The sequence below is a fragment of the Spermophilus citellus genome (genome assembly GCF_964194105.1).
Source record: "Spermophilus citellus genome assembly, chromosome: 9".
Taxonomy (NCBI): domain Eukaryota; kingdom Metazoa; phylum Chordata; class Mammalia; order Rodentia; family Sciuridae; genus Spermophilus; species Spermophilus citellus.
In genome coordinates, this window is record NC_138191.1 from 75621933 (window position 1) to 75642646 (window position 20714).

The 20714-nt window shown below is 39.1% G+C and overlaps 1 protein-coding gene and 1 pseudogene across 3 annotated transcripts in view; one reads left to right on the top strand and one right to left on the bottom strand.

The window, feature by feature from the left end:
• ST6GALNAC3 (ST6 N-acetylgalactosaminide alpha-2,6-sialyltransferase 3) overlaps positions 1-20714 on the bottom strand; it is a 519983-nt gene that overhangs the window by 235628 nt on the left and 263641 nt on the right. The gene's annotated exons all lie outside the window — the stretch shown is intronic.
• Positions 6141-6643, top strand: LOC308655619 (annotated as a pseudogene). The gene has a single exon. The product of its transcript is annotated as an uncharacterized misc_RNA (transcript).

The window sequence follows — 20714 nt, forward strand, 5'->3', positions numbered from 1 at the left end:
CCTCTTAGGATGTGCTCCTGGAGAGAAGGCAAAGAGCACATGTGTCTAGTGATAGGAAAGTCACAGTGAAATGAATTCGAGGGCCTTCTTGAGGAGATAGGTTTACCACATCTAGCAAAGTGTAAGAGGGGGGCACTCTCTGATCACCATGGATATCCCTCCCCTACAGAATTTGTTCAAGAGAAAGGAAGGAAAAGGATGTAAGAAGATGAACTGAAAATATAACAAAAATAACAAAACAAAACCAAATCCATGCTGTGGAAATTAATGCTGGCCTTTAGCCAATTGTTCTTATTTATGATTTAAGTGAATAAATCACTTAAACTTTTTAAAAATAAATTATGCTATCACCAGTTTTTCCCACTGGCATTCATGTTTCAAATCTGGGCACTTGTGAAGATAGGACAGAGGTGGCATTAAGTGACAAGGAATGTAACTTAGAGGGAAAGGATCTGGAAAGAGAGAAATGATAAAACTACCAAAATATCCTGAGTTGGAAATGTTTCCCTTATAACCTTCAAACTCTCTTGGCTACTGGAAATAATGCCACAATACAATGTATACATGTATCAAAACATTACATTGTACCCCCAAAATATACACAATTACCTTTTGTCTATTAATTTTTTTTTTAATTAAGTTTAAAGAAAAATAAGCCCCAACTGAAGTTATTTCAGCAAGGATAATGCAAACAACTTTAGCATGTCCGCTTGCGCGAAGCTCAGAATCTCCCAATTTCCCCATCACTCTGAAAGCCAATGCCTCCGCTTCCTGGTGCCAAAGTACACTTATGGAACAAGGCTGCACTCAACAGGCTCATGTGCCAAGATAGAAACACTCCTTTGGTGTCCTCCCTAAATGAGGCTAGCCGTGGAAAACACTCGCTGTCGTGACACCACTCTAGGGCTGCAGGCTTAACATCTGTGAAGGTAGAAATCAGTACTCCACATCAACTTTGCATAAATCTCTAGGAACTGGGGACAATTCATTGCTCCCCATGGAAAGGCCAGAGCACGGAAGTGAGATGCTCAGCAATGAGAGTTTGTTTGTGGCTAATATATTAGATAAATTATTCAAGAGCAACATCCTTGTGAGCCCTGTAATTACTGCCAAGTAACTGAGCTTGTTGACCTACAAAATGTAGATCAAAGACTAAATCTGCATTTCACATAAGATTCCTTCCAGGCTCTAGCACACTGGGCTGCCCAAGTGGCTGCTTTGAAACCCAAAACAGGAAGCATAAAATATTATTCCTCAGAAGTTATGATGTAGGGGAGACCAATAGGGTGAATTCACCTTCGCAACAGGTAACATCAAAGTCCTCCCAAGAGTCTGGCCCAACTCTTGCTCTTTCCAGTAGATCTTGCATTACAATCTGCAAGGTTTCCAGGCTTACTCTAAATGGAAACAATTGCTTTTCCACCTGCTACTTACCCTGCATTCCCCACCTACCCTTGTTAATTCCTACTGATACCTTTTCCTAGACAGTCTTTCCACCACAAGTCCCCAATTTCAATTTCTTCCTTTGGTTCAAAGTGTCTTATGCGACCTCTTCAAGGAAGGTTTTTTTTTCCCTCAGGTAGAAATATAAATAACACTTACATTACATTTCTCAATGAAAACATCTTCCTCCTGCATACTGATGCCATTAAAAGGATTCATTTTAACGATGACATGACTTGTCTAGAATCACCATGACAGGCATTCATGTCCATTTCATCTTAGACCCTTCTTGGTACTCAGTTCAGTGCCTTAATAAGAACTGGATGCAAACGAAATATTTAGCTAATAAAAATTCACTCCATGTTCCTCAAATTTATTATCATTAATTGCCAAGTAGTATTCTAGGCCCTAAGGACATGTCATGAACAAGACCGACTGGTATTCCTTATCTAATGGAATGACATTCCAAAGGGGGAGGCAGGCAATAAACAAAATTAAAAAGTTGTACAAATAGCAGAAGATGAAAAGTGCAAGGAGGAAAAATAAAGCAGAGAAGGAATATAGAAAGGACCAGAATGTTTAGATTGGATGGGTGAGTAGATGGGGAGGTGAATGGATTCATTACACTATATATATTAAAAAAAAAAAAAAACTGGCTTTATTGGTGGGAAAATAAACCACCCAAGAACATTTTCCATTCTCTATATAAATCAGCTTCCGAGGCTAAAAGGTGATGGTTCATCTCATCCATAATAATCTTAGAAAAATAAAGAACAAAGAATGGGATCTCTCAATTTATTACTATTCTGACTTCAGATGCCCCTAAATAAGTCACTCTGGATGACCTTTCAAAAAAATATGTTAATTCCTAAGAGTTTGTGAAGAAGCAGTGCATGGGTCAGAAAGAACATGTCTTAGTTTGGGATGTTCCTCCAAAAGAGAATGAGAATAAATCATTGAAGATGAATCTGTTAGCAGGAAAAAGTTTATGTGGACTGAAGGAAGCCTTTTAAGTTGTGGGTGGATGAGTTACCTGATTCCCTCCAATAACGTCTGGAATTAAGACAGTTTTCACTAAGCAAGAGGAATGTGGTATCTTCAGACCCAGAGTGGCCAGTTCCTGGGTCACAAATCAGCTCATTGAACATCTCCTACCCACTGACTCATTTTCATTTGCAGCATGGATTAGATTGGCTTCATGTCTCCCATTCTCGAAAGGAGTGTGCACCCAGTGTGAAGGCCAACAGGGGGACCATGCTTCTCATGATTGGTCCCTGCTGCTTTGCCACTGGAGAGGACAGCACTATATTCTCCACACTATTTCACAAATTGATTTCAATTTTAGGGAAAACATTTATTTTTAGTGAAAACTCTCCTTCATCTGTAACAGTGAGAATCACTTTGGTGAATAAGAATACACTCTTGATGTTCCAAGCTCATTTTTCGAAAAAAAAAAAAAAAACAAAAAACACAACTGCACAGCCAGTCATGGGCATTTCCCTCTCCCTCATGATTTGCAAAGCTTAGACTATCCCAGGCTTGGAACTGTCTACCTGTTATGGAGGTAGCATTGGCTAATATCCAATATGGCCTCTGAACATTTCTAGTTAAGTCTCAGCCTCTAATGCAAGTTATGCTGTTAAGTTTTTTTTTTTTTTCTGTCCCTCCTTCATTCCTATTTTCCAAGACCCTCAGAAATTGTAGAGTGGATGCTGGATATTCAATGGGGGTGGAGGTAGTCAGCAATCACTGGGCCAGCAGCATGGGTTTAGATTATGCAAGTTCAATTCCTAGCTCCACAATTACTAGCTCTATGTCTTAAGGTAATATGACTAAATTCTCTGTGCCTCAGTTTCTTCATTGATAAAATAAAAAGAATGTGACAAAATTTCTATGAGGGTGAAATAAATCACTTACAAATAGTAAATGTCTGGCACATATAAGCATTTATTTTTAGTTGTTGTTTCCCCTGTAAGAGGGAGAGGAATAAGACAGTGGCCAAGGTCCTGGCTAGCGCATTAGGATTTATAGTGATGGTCTAGCATGCTCATCACTGGAGGGGCAGGACCTTGAAGTATGTGCCCTAGAGGGTTACAGAAGTTTACTAGGAAGAATGCTTCCCAAGGGTCCAGCCAACAATTTGGCCCCAGTAACAAAGCACGGGTCTTGGTGGAGGGAAGAATTTTTCTGCTGACATCTAAATCTGGTTGATCAAAAGCACTTATCTGGGTACCAGAGTGACATTAAGATGGAAAAGAGATATTTCTCTAAACATTCTGTAGAACACCAGAGCACAGATTGTTCTAAGCTGAAGCCCCTTGTAAAAAAGAGTTGAAAGTCACACTGACAGAAACAGAGAAGTGCTTCCTCCACCAGAGAGAGCAAAGCAGCAGGACAGGGATGTCAGAGCAGGTGGCAAAGTCGTTTGCCAGAAGAGCTTTTTTAACTTGGCTAAAGAGGATGAGAGTGAATGATTCCCACAGCTTTCTGAATGCTACTGAATGCAAGCCTTTGTTTTCTTGCAGTTTGGTCAAATGGTGATGTGGCTCTTAAACTGTAGAGCTGTAAATACATTTCCTCTGCTAAACGTATGATCTTAACACAGTAAGGGATGTAAAAAATAATTCCATTTATTAAGCATTAAACAAATATTAAGCACCCCCTGTGTTCCAGCTACTGTGTGTTAGGTGCTAGGGACAAAGGGAAGAGAAAAAGCAAGCAGATTTCTGCCCTCCCAGGGCTCACAGAGAGAGAAGTCACCAGCCAGCCAGCCAGGAATGGGTCATGATTTGAGGCGGAGGCATACCACCAGATTTGAGCATCAGTACAGATTCTTCCTTCAAAAAGTGATCACTGAGAGCTGAAGAATGACTAAAATTTAGCTAGGCAGAGAGAGGGAGGAGAAGCCCCCCTCCCCCCAAGTCATGGAAACGGTATGCACTAGGGTTCAGACATAGTGCCCTAGAAGACGGCTATTAGACAGGGTCAATAAACTAGACCTTGCCGAACTCTGGTTTTGGAAACTTAGTTTTATGGAGACACAACTGCATTCGTTCATTTGCATATGGTCTATACTATAGCTGGTTTTGCACTACAATGATACAATGACAGAACTGAATAGCTGTGACAGACTATGAGGTCCATAAAACCTAAAATATTTACAAGCCTAGCTGGCTCTTTGTAGGAAAAAAACTGCCAACCCTGGGCTAGAGCATGGGGGGACAGTGAGCAATCTCTCGGCACAGCTCCTTCAGCATCACTCAGGTGCTGGGTGACAGTAGTATAAAGTAAAATGGATGAGTCGACAGGTTCACTTTTCTGCACACTTTACAAGTCAGATTTGTAGCAATTGCCCCCATGGCACTAGGAAAGGAAGAGGTATTTTCATAGCACAATTTTATGTTTGTACTTCATGAAACCTGTTTGTAGAATATATTTTTATCCAAGGGACTTGGGGGGGGGGGCACTAACTCACTACAGGCCACTGAGACTGAGATCTGTGTTGCTAGTTTGTAGGCTCAAATTTCCAGCATCATGCTGAATAAATACACTATCTGATGAGCTCCATCACAAGACCTCTTAAGCAAAAAAATGTTAAAGGGGGATGGCACACTCCATCTGGCCCCAACATCAGTTCTTAACTGAAGTCACAGTTGGCATTCATCTAGTTCTGAGAGCTATCTATAATATATACTTCAGAGTTTTATAATAACAACAAAAGCTTCACTGAACTTTTGGCCCATTCAAAATTTAACACCAGCTTCTGCCTGAAACCCTCTCCTCTGTCCTCTGGGATATGCCCATCTTTGGTCTTGGTGAATGTGGATTTTTTCCTTTGCCTGCAGATTCAGACTGGTGACCCCACCTGCTGCTCCCACATAATGTCTCTGTCCTTGCCATCTGCTCCATTCCTGTAAGATCCTTGAGAGGAAAGCTACATCCTTTTCACCACTATAGCTCCATGCCTGAGATGTCTGCATTGTATGTTTACTTAATCTATAAACAAAAAGGAAAAACTAATAATGATCTGATTTATACTTTGGAATAAGAATTCTGTATATAGTTAATAGTTAACCAACATGATTACATGAACAATAAGCCATATGTTTCTGATGTTAACTCCCATTTCCTTCACACCAAGGACTTAGCCTGGTGCCACTCACAATGTTTGCTGGTAGAGTGTCATCTTGTTTTGTCTTTCTTTACCCAGATTTTGCAGATTTTACCTTGGAGGTCAGCACTGTCATGTTCTAATGCTGACCCACTATCGTGGTCACTTTCTTATGTCAGAATTTCCAATACTTACTACGAAGCCTTTTCAATCTCTCTGTTTATAAACTTTGGTTCATAATTTATACTATAGAGATTTAACTATAATATTTCTATGGAAGTATGTTTACATTAATTTGCCCTGCAATGTGCTGGCTTCCATATTTTATACCTGGCAATGGTAGTATTTAGCTGATTTTATCATTTTTCTGTTTTCAGGACCTATGTTTTTTGCCAGGCCAGGGAGAAGAGGAGACAATTCTTACTCAGTAGAGAAAGTGGTTTATTGATTGATTTCAAGTTATGATATCAGGGCACCTTCACACTTGCTGGGTAGGAACTTTCTGTTTTGTCATTATACAATGATTACATAGAAATCAAACAAAATAGGAAAGGATCTTAAATGTGTCAGAAAAAAATGTTCCCCCACTGGCTGCTCTGAAAAGCCATCTTTGCATTGTTCCTGGGTCCAGCTCCCCACTGGCCACAACCACTCCGCCTCGCACCTCCTCCTCCGCCTTGGACTCCAGCAGCTTTATAGCCAGAGTCCCTGAACTCTAGTTTCCTTTTTAACCCACTGCATGGGATCACCGGCGTGCCCCACCATGTCAGATGCCGCTGTGGACACTAGCTCTGAAATCACCACCAAGGACTTAAAGGAGAAGAAGGAAGTTGTGGAGGAGGCAGAGAATGGAAGAGACGCCCCTGCTAATAGGAATGCTAATGAGGAAAATGGGGAGCAGGAGGCTGACAATGAGGTAGATGAAGAAGAGGAAGAGGGTGGTGAGGAAGAGGAGGAGGAGGAGGAAGGTGATGGCGAGGAAGAGGATGGAGATGAAGATGAGGAGGCTGAGGCAGCTATGGGCAATCAGGCAGCTGAAGATGACCAGGACCATGATACCAAGAAGCAGAAGACGATGAGGACGACTAGACAGCAAAAAAGGAAAAGTTAAACTAAAAATAAAAGGCCACCGTGACCTATTCACCCTCCACTTCCAGTCTCAGAATCTAAACGTGGTCACCTTTGAGTAGAGAGGCCCGCCCGCCCGCCATGGGCAGTGCCACCCGCAGATGACGTGCGCTGTTCACCACCAGCCAAAACCACAACGTGAATTTGCAACAGGGGAGGAAAAAAGAACCACAACTTCCAAGGCCCTGCTTTTTTTCTTAAAAGTACTTTAAAAAAGGAAAATTTGTTTGTATTTTTTATTTACATTTTATATTTTTGTACATATTGTTAGGGGTCAGCCATTTCTAATGATCTCGGATGACCAAACCAGCCTTTGGAGCGTTCTCTGTCCTACTTCTGACTTTACTTGTGGTGTGACCATGTTCATTATAATCTCAAAGGAGAAAAAAAAAAACCTTGTAAAAAAAGCAAAGACAACAACAAAAAAACAATCTTATTCCGAGCATTCCAGTAACTTTTTTTGTGTATGTACTTTAGCTGTACTATAAGTAGTTGGTTTGTATGAGATGGTTAAAAAGGCCAAAGATAAAAAGGTTTCTTTTTTTTTTTTCTTTTTTTGTCTATGAAGTTACTGTTTATTTTTTTGGCCTGTTTGATGTATGTGTGAAACAATGTTGTCCAACAATAAACCGGAATTTTATTTTGCTGATTTGTTCTAAAAAAAAAAAGAGAAAAAGAAAAAAATGTTCAAAATGGGAGAAAGATAGTACATAGCAGTCTGCAATCAGTAACTTTATTTTAATTTTTTTTCTTGTCATTTAATGCTTTTGGTAAAGACTTCATGAGGGGAAAATATCAGAGTTGTTCTTTCCCCCAAAACAGGAATAAACTAGAATTGACTATGCAAATTTTTTTTTGCACTTAAGATCTACTTTCAAACTTCTAGCAACAAAAATAGTAGATAACTAATTTTTTGGTGAAATTAAGAGCCAAGAGAAAAGACTAAATTTGGAGGGGTCAATCAGATCAAGTTTTTTAAAGATCATGGGCTTGAATTCACAGAGTTCTTAACTGCCATGCAAGCAAAAAAGGATCACTGGACAAAATTAAGCAAGGTAGAAAATTTAATATTTTATGCCCAGGTTGATTTATAAAGAAACATGACATAGGGGCAAGGGATTCTGAAAAGAATTCATTGAAAACAAATTCAATACATTAATTTTTTTAAGTGAAGAAAGAATTTTAATTTAAAAAGAGGATCTCAGTTTGAAATAGCAAGGTAATAGTAATTTCTAATCTTCACACCCAATACCTGTATCGCTAAGGACTGTGGATAAGACAGGGACGAGGGAGAGACAGTAGAGAAGGAAAAGTGAGGGTAAGTGAAAGATTATGTTTATCGATGCCACATCAATACAGTTGACATAAGAACTATAACAATGGAGTACATTAATGAAACTGATCTTCAGAAAATTAGAGACCAGTTAAATGGTACTGTTAGTGTATCAATTTTCAGAATGTGAAAAATTGAAAGACTATGCTTGTCATTATTATAAAAGAATGCTAGGACTTATTTTTACATACATAAAGACCTTGTGAATTTTTAGAAAAGATCATGATTATGTGACAAGGCACTGATTTCCACTGGCACAGGCTTCTACACCACAGTAACGTGACTCATGGAATTAGCTAAGATATCACAGGAAATTCTATTCACTATAGTATTAAAGCAAAAGTAAAAGCTTTACCTTCAATAGTGTGGAAAGAAATTTAATTTCAAAGACTTCTTTTAAAGGAATAGGTTTGTCTTAAAAAAAAAAAATCTGTCACCAAAGTCCTTGGTCCTTTGGGAACTTAAAAACTATTTCCATAGTCTATTTAACTATCTGACAACCACATTTAATGTCTAATTTTCAGAGTATTAAATGCTTCTGATACTGATTTTCATAATATTATTCTGTCTAAATAAATGGTCGGTACCCTTTTTTACCAGAGGATAACAATTTAGAATAAGAAGTGGTAAGTGACAAACAGTTTTAAGAATTTTTCAAGTGCATTAAAATATTCTTTTGTCCTTCCTATAGAAGAAAAATTGAAAATGGATGTGCCCTAGGAACTTTATATTTTCAAGCACATGTAGCTGAAAAAAGTCAGAGTAGCAAAAAAGTACAAGTACCTCAAATATCTGTAGGCAGAAGAATTCACATAATATATACACAAAATGAAATACTACTTAGCCTTAAAAAGGAAGAAAATGCTGTCATATAGAGGGACATGAATAAACCTTGGGGACTTCATGTTAAGTGAAAAAAGCTAGCCACCAAAAAACATAAAGTGCATGATTCCACATAAAATAGGCATCCTAAGAGTCAAACATTGCAGATGACAGTTACTGAGTGTGGGGAAGGAAAGAAAGAGTCCCTATTTAATGGATCAGCAAAATGAGCAAGTCCTAGAGATCAGTTCAACAATGTGAATACACTTAACACCACAGAACTGAACATATAAAAATGGTGAAGATGGTAAGTTTTGTATTAAAAATTTTAACCCAATTTAAAAAACCCCAAGGTATGTTTCTGACTCATTTACATTTATCGCTTGTTTGCAGAGGACTCAGAAGGCCATGAAACCCTTGCCTTCAGTCTTTTAATTAGCCTCTAGCTCTTTTTCCTTAGACACAAAATCTTGTATTTTGACAGGATTAAATGAACAAGAGTACATGAAAGGAAAGGTTTAAATTTTCCTTGAAATTGAGGCACAAATTCCCAGAAGACCAATGAGGTTATAAACTTGAAATGTACACTTGACAATCACTATTAATAACTAAGATATACCTTCAGACGAATTCCCCAATCTACTTATTATGTATGAACATAAGCAATTATGCCTTTGCACAACACATATACCATATACTGCAGAGCATAGAACCAAATTAATGCATAATATGATCCCACATGGATAATTGATAACAGGAATATTGATTAGCTAGCAGAAATATTTTATCTCAACACTTTGTATTTTCATTATAAGCAAGGAAATGGACAGGCATATTTATTACTAAAATATTGAATGAAATAGCTGAGGTAGAGAATATTTGAAATTGAGGTCCACACTTATGCATCTCAACAGAGCAGCAGTTATTAAGTGATTATGTATACAGCTTAGCATTAGGCTCCAATTGCTGGCAAAATTAACAAAACTTGATCTTTGCTCTTAGAAATTTGACCACAAAACGAAGAAGATCACTAGGCCTTTATATAATCAGAATGTAAACAGAACAATATGAGAGCTATAAACAAAACGCTATAAGAATGCAGAAGAGAAGGATGACCAGACTAAAATCTTAGACATGTGGTTATTCAGAACTGACATCAGAGATAGAAATCTACACCCTAAGAGAGTCCATTTCATTTTGGGAAGCTCTGGTTGATGAAAATTTCTTTTTTAAAGTAGAATGAACGTATAGTTCCCTTTAACTTCCCTTTAACTTTTACTTGGAGAAGTTATATATTAAGGCTTCTTTCTCATCTACATGGTAACCTTTATTATTAGTCATTAATTATAAAAGTGACTATGTAGAGTTGGCAAAGTGAGTTGAATTAGCACTCCCATATGAAAATCTGGAAGACTAGAGAGAAGTCATAACTAAACATGCATTTTTGGGAGGCATTGATCAATAAATGATAATTGAAATCCTCCATCATTCTCAAGCCACTCTTCTCAACTTGGCCGGGGAAATCATTCATCCGTCTCAATTGATTCTCCTTTCAAATTACCTTTCTAATCTTCCCCACAGTCACTATTATCTCTTATTTTTATAGCCTTAGGTCGTTTCCTCGTATTCAGTTTGCCCACTTCCAAGCCATTATTGCTTGCTCTGAATTGTCCTTAATATATGAGTTTGCCAGGACTGTTTACCAAAGGAATCTAGAAGCTTGAGGTGACCTTGTGGGCAGAGCCAGGCTACCTCTGTGGGTGCTAGTGAAGGACAGTTGCAGCCCTCTCTCACAGTTTCGGACGGGGACTTGGCTTGAAGAGTTGTAACTCCATCTTTCCGTAGTGTTCTCCTTGTGTGCATTTTTATCTCTTCCACACAGCAATTGTAAAAATAAAAACACTACTCTCGTTGGTTAATATGCCCACCCTATTCCAGCATGACCTTGTCTTATTCATTATATCTGCAAAGACTTGTTTCTAAATAAGGTCTCTTTTTGAAGTATTGGGGTTAACACTTTAAAAAACAAATTATGAGGGGTCACAATTCAACCCAAAACACTTGCAAAATGTAAATATGATATTGTCATTTCCTCTAAAAATGATCTAAAGGCTCCTCATGGTTTCCAGCACAAATTCCAAAACTTTAAAAATCTAGTTTATTATATTCTTCTTTTCTCTCTCCTTCCTTCCTTCCTTCCTTCCTTCCTTCCTTCCTTCCTTCCTTCCTTCCTTCCGTACCAGGGATTGAACTCAGCTACATCCCCAGCTTGTATTTTGTTTTTGGTGGGGTGGTGGTGCCAGGGATTGAAATCAGGGGCACTTGACCACTGAGCCACATCCAAATCCCTATTTTGTATTTTATTTACAGACAGGATATCACTGAGTTGCTTAGTGCCTCTTGTTTGCTGAGGTTGGCTTTGAACTCATGATCCTCCTGCCTCAACCTCCCAAGCTGCTGGAATTACAGGTGTGTGCCACCATGCTAGCTTTTTGACAGGGTCTTGCTAAGTTACTTAAGAACTTGCTAAGTTGTTGAGGCTGGCTTTGAACTTGCGATCCTCCTGCCTCAGCCACCTTGGCTGCTGGGATTACACATGTGCTCCACTAGGCCTGGCTTAACCTGGTTTACTAAATTCTTCACAGTCTGGCCTTTGGTTTTTCTTTTAGTTTGTCTTTTGCAACTCTCCTTTTCCTCACCCTGTTCCCAGAAATAATCAGCAACAAATATAAAGTTATAATAGCAATGTTTTTACAACATGGTGCTAGGAGAGAGTCTAATAGTAGTTTTGACCTAATCAGGGACACAAGAAGATGCTTCCTCAAGGGTACAAGATCAGGGGCTGGGGTTGTGGTGTGGCTCGGAGGTTGAGCACTCGCCTAGCATGCATGAGGCACTGGGTTCGATCCTCAGCACCACATAAAAATAAAATAAAGATATATATATATATATATATATATATATATATATATATATATATATATATATATAAAAGATACAAGATCTGACAGGTTTGTAGGTGGACACTAGAGAGAACAGCATTCCAAACAGTGGGAGTGATTTGTCCTCTTTGCCTGAAGGATGGACTGAAGGTCGGCCAAAGGAGCACAGCTGGAGATGAGGCTGGAGGCTGGAGGAGTTGGAAGGCCAAATTGAATAGGCCCCTGTGGACTATATCTAGGAATCCTAGGAAGGCACAGGCAGCCACTGAGAATACCCAGGGAAACATGATAATTAAATCTGCATTTGAAAAAAAATCACCCTGGCAACTACATTGTAAAAAAATCACTCTGGAAAACAGCATAGAAGAGGTGAGTGTCAAGATATTGGAAAAGTCTAGGAATGGAACCATGGTACCCCATATGAGGATGATCCATCTTTAAATGAACAATAGATACATTAGAAGGTAAAATTGAGAGCTTGGGGTAGATTGATATGAGGAATGAAGATGCCAGAAGTCACTTACTGAATTGTGGCTCATATGTGAGGAGCCCTACATTTCCATTCATTAACACTGGAAAGAGTGGAAAAGGTTCATGAGTTCTGTAAGTACTTGTTGAGTCTAAGGAGCATTTGAGATACCTTAGGAAAATAGGGGTTCCAGGGTTGATGTATAATTTTTTATTAAATTATTTATTTATTCTAAGTTGTTATATATGATGGCAGGATGCAATTCATTTCATATTATAAGTCTCTGGTTGTACACAAAATATTTTCACATCATTCATGTCTTCATACAGGTACTTAGGGTAATGATGTCTAACTCATCCCACCGTCTTTCCTACCCCTTTTCCTCCATTCCTCCCATGTTCCCCCCACATCGCCATTATGAGTCAGCATCCTCATATCAGAGAAGACATTCGGCCTTTGAGTTTTGGGGATTGGCTTACTTCACTTAGCATTATATTCTCTAACTCCATCCATTTACCTGCAAATGCCATGATTCTTTTCTCTTTTAAAGCTGAATAATATTCCATTATGTGTATATACCAAAGTTTCCATTCTGTGTCCTCTATTCTGTACCACTGGTCTACAGGTCTATTTTGGTGCCAATACCATGCTATTTTTATTACTATTGCTCTGTGTATAGTTTAAGGTCTGGAGTAGTAATGCCACCAGCTTTACTTTTCTTGGTAAGGATTGCTTTGGCTATTCTGGGTCTCTTATTTTTCCAGATGAATTTCATGATTGCCTTTTCTATTTCTATGAGGAATGTCATTAGGATTTTGTTTGAGATTGCATTGAATCTGTATAGTGATTTTGGTAGTATGGTCATTTTGACAATATTAATTCTGCCTATCCAAGAACAAGCTAGATCTTTTCATCTTCTAAGGTCTTCTTTAATTTCTTTCTTTAGTGTTCTGTAGTTTTCATTGTAGAGGTCTTTTACCTCTTTAATTAAGTTGATTCCAAGTATTTTATTTTATTTTTTTGAGGGTATAATAAATGGGGTGGTTTCTTAGTTTCTCTTTTGGGGATTCATCACTAATGTATAGAAATATCTTTGATTTGTCAATTCATATCAGATAGATTGAAATTGAAGCCACAGACATCAGGAAGTCAGAACTGAGAAAGAGAGAGTATCTAAGACTGCACTTAGGTTCACCTTTAATTTCAAGATTAAACATTTAATGGGGAAATAAAAGCCCCTGAAAGAGATAGAAAGGGTCAGAATATATCATGGATATTCAGGGGAGAAAAAAACAATATTTAAAAGAAGAAGTTATCATCATTAATAAATACTGCCAGAGATCATTTAAGAAAAAGACTGAAAAAGTGGGGGGAAGGGTGGGATTAATGCATCTTGTCTATCACTATTTTTCTCCTTTCCAAGCCAAACATTCCATGTCTTTAACTTGTGAGGCACCTCACATTTTACCATTGCAGGTATTATATTTTAGCTTCATCTGGTGGAACTCCAGTGTGGCCACATTTTTTAATTGTCACTGAGTGAATATAACACTGAGCACATTTGTTAATAGCTTCTTTATCCACAATCTGCACAGTCCTGGCATGGTAGAAGGATAAAGGACCAGTCAGACTAGAAGCGCACCCTCAAAGACCTTTAAGCTTGAAAGAAACAAGGAGGCACACACCTGTGTAAGTAAACACAATGCAGAGTGAAAAAAAAAAGTGTTTATTGTTTACATTCTGAAGAGGAGGAGATTATTTCTCTTAGGTTTTCATAGCAGAGAAAATATCCAATCTGAATCCAATAAAGCAGATAGAATATAGATATTGAAGAGATGATAGAAAAGGATCTTCCAGCTAGGGGGAAAAAAAGAAAGAAAGAAAAGCAAATATTGCAGCAGGGATAGGAATTGGAAGATGCATGAGGGCATGAAAGGAAGCATGAGAAAACAAGCAGGATGTGGCCAGGGTCCCTGCTAGGGCATGTGCTCAGTCACCTAACTTCCTCTTCTGGGCCCCATTCTTGAAAGTTCTACCACCTCCAGATAGCACCATGGGCGGGAACCAAGCCTTTCACAGGCAGAATTTTACAGGACATTTCAGACTCAAACTGCAGCAAGAGTTGTCTCAAAGGGATAGAAGAGCTTGGTGGCTATTTTAATACTGTCAATGCTTATGAGTTTTCGACTTAACAGTGGTGTGAAAGAGACATGAATTCAGTAGAATTCTTACTTCAGATTTTCCCAGGCTAGCGATATGTGATCAGATACTCTCCTGATGCTGGGCAGTGGAAGGAGCCACAGCTCCCAGTCAGCCCCACTATTAAGGGGAAACAACTGACTCCCTACAGTGCTGCTCTGTGAGGCTAAAAGGGTCAGATGCATCAAATGCCTCTTCAGATTAGGGTATGTGGAATTGACAGTAGGTTTATCAGATATTCCCTTCACAAGTCAAGGGGCATTTGCAGTTCCTGTTGCATTATGCTTAGGCATAGGTGATCTCTGTGGTTTGGTATCAGGACTAGGAGATTCAAGAAACTAAGTGATAGAATCAGGATGCTTTTTGATATATTCTTTTTGCTCACAACACTCCTTGGAGTTTTCACTACCTTTCACTGTTATTCTTATGATCTGCTTTCCATCCATACCTTCCCTGTCCACCCCCAGCTCTCCCTATGATCCTTCACTGCTTTACTTTTCTTCATGCACTTAACAACATCCAAACACTATATCTTCTTTCTTTTTTAATTTTCTCTTATCTCTGTCTGGATTCTAGAACATAAGCCCCATTAGGTAATTTTATTATTTGTTTAACTCTATTGCTCATGGTTATATCCCCAGAGTCTAGACAGGAGTTTGGTGCAGGTTAGGCAGTCAGTGTTATTAATTACTTCATATGTTTGGACTTTATAACTGGATCACCCCAAAGCATTCTAAAACAGATCACCTTCCTTCTATGAGGATAGCAGCAGTATCCTGAGTCCAGGAAACAAGGACAACAGAGGGTGGACTCAAGAAATCAGCAGGAGAAAGAATCCAAAGGAATGGACTGTCCAATAAATGTCTGGAAGAGGGGAGAGAAGGAAATCAAAAGATGATTCAGGGTTTCATAATGAATGAGTTGGACAAGTAGGAGCTACAGGCAAAAACAGATCCAGGAATTCTAGCAAAGAAGCAGAATTGGAATGTCATAAAGTAATGTTCTAGAAACTAATCAACTTTATAATATCATTTCCTATAAAATATCACTTCCCTCCATAATGTATCATTTTGTAAAAGTGAAGAAACCTGGTAAACCTTTGCATTCCAAATAACCTTTTTTAAGCCAACAGTGTACACATGTGAGACAATAGCATATGGGCAGGCAAGACAGAGGGAGGCAGAACAAAGAAACTCTGACTTTGATAGATTAAACCCTCGACTTGATAAATGGTTCATGCAGATCAGTAACGGGAAGGCCTACATGCCAACAAGAAGAGCCAAAAATAATCTTGTAGTTTAAAAGAGTGAATGAATGATACAGCACTCTGCATTTGGAAAAGCCTCAGCCGTGATCATGAAATATGTATCAAAAGCCTTGGCTCTATGGGTGATATGTAAAGTTTCCTCTCTGGCAGTGGTGAATGTTATTTTTTCTGATACAGACTGAGCCAAATTCACATTACAGACTCTACGTTTTATAATTCTTCCAGCATAAATTGCTTCAAACCAAGCAAAATCCAGAATTCACTTTTTCTTGCTTGGTAGAGAAGGTGGCAGTCTATAAAAGGAAATGAGCCAGCAGATTTATCCTCTTTATCACACAGGGAAATCACAATGCATTTCTCAAAATGATCATACATCAGAAAAATAACTGAAAGGAAATACACTAAAATGGAAATTATCTTTCATAGGAATATACATAATTTCTATTTTATTTCTTTACAATGAATATATATTATTCTCCAATTAGAATAAAAAATAAAAGGTTCTCTTTAATGAATGTTCACTGGTCCAGAGCTGCTTGGGGATAAGCTTGTAGGTTGTTTTTTAAGAAATTTTGACAACATTACATCTCCATTGAGAGAAGAAATTAATCCAAGAGGTTGGGGAGATGCATTTCATTTTAAATAATTTTGAATTTAAGCAAAAAAGAATCTATGATGGGTTTGTAAACAACTAAAGCACCAGCAATTCTAATCACCCAGATGTGATGCTAAGTACATTACATCAATTTCATACATACTTCTTTTTTTTTAATATTTATTTTTTAGTTTTCGGCAGACACAACACCTTTGTTTGTACGTGGTGCTGAGGATCGAACCCGGGCCGCACGCATGCCAGGCGAGCGCGCTACCGCTTGAGCCACATCCCCAGCCCCTCATAGATACTTCTTAAATTCAGTTTTAGTCAATAAAGTCAACCTCTGCATGAAAAATTATTTCAAATTGTTTCATATGCTTTAACCTCTTTAAAATGTTCCTTCTGATCTCAATGCCTATTTACCAAAACAGTTTTGTTTTTATTGTTTTTTGTACTGGAGAGATCGAACCCAGGGGAACTTTACCACTGAGCTACATCCCCAGTCCTTTTTTCTTTTTTATTTTGAGACAGAGTCTCGATAAGTTGCCCAGTCTGGCCTTGAACTTGTGATCCTCCTGCCTCAGTCTCCCTCGTCATTAGGATTATAGACATTCACCACCACACCTAACTTTGCTTTGCTTTGTTTTAAAGGACCATAATGAAAAAGAAAAACAGCAGATTGGGTTAGAGTTCAATAACCAACCTGACAGCTGAATGTAGATATACACAGAATTGTCTATATTAGATACATTTTCCCCAAACCTGCAATCCTAGAAGTTCTGGGGAAGTACTGGCAAAGCATAACTAGTCATTTGAATCAAATAAAAGAGAAACCTCTCTCCAATGTACTCACCAGTACCAGCACACACCTCATCAAATTCCGCATATCTGATGGATACCTTGATTTTAAAACCAACCAACCCGTCGATCGAAAAAACCCTCTAAATATAGTCAACCCTCAATACTGAATGATTTCATAGACATCATCTATGAGAATTAAGCCCAAAGTCCATAAAATAAAAAATATACACAAAGATGTACACAGGCACAGTTTGAGATACTAAGAAAATAATGTGCTGAACATGTAGAAACAAGTCCCCATGGAGTTGACATGACCCAGCGGAAGGTCAGGAGAAAACATGGAGCTATACCAAAAATTAGGATAATTCTATGAAGACCATATAGGACAGGCTGCATCTGACCAAGGAGGAAGGACAGTAGGCTGCAGGGTCCAACTGAAGCTGGTGGGAATACCTGCTGTGGGATGTGGAGTTGGCATGACCTTCACTGGGACCACCATCATGGAGTCATAGCAGCGGTAGTTGGCAGGAATAGGACAGCTACTGGAAAGGGATGGGTAAATAAATATCTGTTATCCTCAGTTTCAATAGTGCCTCCCCAGCCATGGTCCCTATAATGGTGGGGATATGCCATACTCGTGTTAGTGGTATTTATAGGGAAGTCTGGGGACCCAGTGAATCTGAGAAAGCTGTACCAGGGCAACAAAGGGGTGCTGTTTGGAGTCCCTGGGGCATTGCCCCTGGCTGTTCAAGACCCACCTGCTAGGGTTTTGAAATACTGTGGGCCTTTGAAGACCATATGGGGTGGAGGTCCATGTCTGAGTGTGTGTTCTTATGATTGGATAGTGGGGACAAGCCCACAATATAAGGCCTCTGGGAAGGAGACAGTTTTGTGTCTAGATGATTTTGTTGCCGATGCTCTTTGGGTTGAAGGATCACAAGCTTCTCCAGAGTGATGGAGGGCAGCATATAATGAAGGCCCTGAGTGGGTCTGACCACACTGAGGCCTCTCCTCAAACACCATCTCACAATTCAGACCCCTCAGTCCCCCTTCCATCACCCTATCCTGGCTAACGGCCCTGTCCAGTGCAGGGGCCCAGACCAACCTCAGTTGGGCCACACAACTAGAACTGTGGGCAAATTTCTGCAATAAACACTGATTCGAAACAAACAAACAAACTGGATAGAGCAACTAAGTCACTGGAGGAGAAGAGATGGCAGTAGTGGTAGATCTAGTCTCTGAAGGAATGACATATAAACTGAAATTTCTCAGACAAGCATGGCCAGCCACTTGGAGAAGGGGACCTAAAGTGTCTGGATGGAGTTAGCAGTGAGCAACTCCATGGCTGACACTGGTGTGTCATGTTCTGAGAGCAGGTGGAGGCCAGTGAGGCTGGAGGGGAGGTACAGGCAGGAGCCTGAGTAGCCATGATAAGGATGACCACTATTCCAACTGCAGACAAAGGCCAGTAGAAATTTTAAGAAGAGGAGTCAAGTAATCTTTATATTTGTATTTTATAGCTTTCAAAGATCTCTTGGGTGGCTCTGTGGGGAATCAATTATGAAGATGGGCTGGGAGTGAGAGTGGAAAGCAAGAGACCAGTCAGGAACCAAATCAAAAGTTAATGGGTTAGAGAGGAACATGGAAAGTCGAGAGAGGGACAGGCCTGGAGACATAACTGATCTGAATGCTGATAGATAGAATATGGAGGAAGTCTGGGCAGCAAAATTTCTAGGATGCATTTTAGTGTCTGGCTTGAAAAACTCAGTAGATGGCAGTAACATTTACTGAAATGAGGAGGCATGAGAAGAGCATTTGTGAAGAGAACACTGTATTTTGAACATGTGCCTAATTAAGGAACTATCATACATCCACATGGGGATGTCAAGCAGGCAAAGGGATATGCGAGTCACAAACTCATGACAGGTGTCAAGTATTACTAACCAGACCCACTCTGCCCATCACACAGCATGCAATCACTGAAGCAATGAGTTTTGTAAGAGACTTTATTCACAAGGCAGCCAAGCATGTGAAGATGGAAGAGCCAGTCTCAAATCCACCTCCCCAAAGATATGGGTTAAGGATATTTTCTAGGCTGAGGTTGGAGAAAGGTGATTGGAGGTTAACTAAGGGCAGATTAAGTCTAGAGGGCTTATTCAGGAACTATGAGCAGGTGAAATGGGTTAAGTCTAGAGGGTTTGGTCAGGTTTTACCTGGGTTTCATTATGGCTGCAGGCATAAAGTTATACAGAAGGATTTAAAGTAATGAAATCAGATGAGGTCACCTAGGAATGGGATGTAGAGAAAAGAAGGCTCAGGCTCTTCAGCACATCAGCAGTTAGATATTAGCCAGAGGTGGAAAAGCAAGCCAAGTCTGAAAACAGCCAGTTAGGCAGAGGGAAAATCGAGAGACAAGCACAATTTTGAGCACTTCACTGTCTTAATTTCCTTTATCCTATGAGGCAGGTAGTATTCATGGGAGGAAGTAGTCAATTTGTTCAGATGTTCTTGAAAGGTGAACCATGTCCAAAAAGGATAACCACGTGGGCAATGATAATGTCACTGGTGATGTCCACAAGGGTGTTTCTGTGTTGCATGGGACTAGCTTTGGGGGTTGGGGGTATAGCTCAGTGGTAGAGCATGTGCTTTGCATGCCCAAGTCCCTGTGTTCGATCCTACCACCACAAAATAAAACAAGCCTTGCTTAAAAGGAGCTACAGTTACTTACAAATTATTAAATGCCTATATATCAATTAAGTTTTTTTAAAGAATTAATTAACCACAACTTTTAAACAGCATTATGTCAATGCTTTTCAACTTTCTTTTCACTTTTGTCCCTCTAAGGGGCCTGGTTTAGACCATCTTTCCCCCACCCTCATGAAAATTTAATATCATAGATAAACTTTACAGTCAACACTTGATACATTACCAGAGAACTGCTCACCCCATGGCCACCAAAATCTAGGATGCTCAAATGTCTTATATAAATTCATGTAGTATTTGCATATAACTTACCCACATCCTCCTGCATACTTTAAATCATCTTTAGATTATTTATTATACATAATATGATGCAAATGCTATGTAAATTGTTGTTATCCTGTATTGTTTAAGAAATAATGACAAGGAAAGAAATGATAAAGATTAGATACAGATGCAATTATTTTCCCCAAATATTTTAAATCTGTGTATGCTGCTATGTATCTATTTATGTACTATTGCCCTTTAGATAGCACAAACTGTAATATCAATGACCTTGTAATTCATCCCCCCCAACCTCCAGGGAATCAATTTTCATATCCCCTATGGATCACCCTGCTCAAGAATACATGCATTACAATTACAGGTTATTACTCTGTGGGTTACTCAGTTTTGCATTGCTGTGACCAAAAGTACTTGACCAGAACAATCTAGAGGAGGAAAAGTTTATTTGGGACTCATGGTTTCAGAGGTTCAGTTCATGGTTGGTTCAGTTCATGGTTGGCAGAGTCCATTGCTCTGGGATTGAGGTGAGAAGGAGAATCACAGTGGAAGAACATGGCATAAGAAAGTAGCTCAGGACACAGCAGCCAGGAAACAGAGAGGAAATGGGCAAGGGACCACA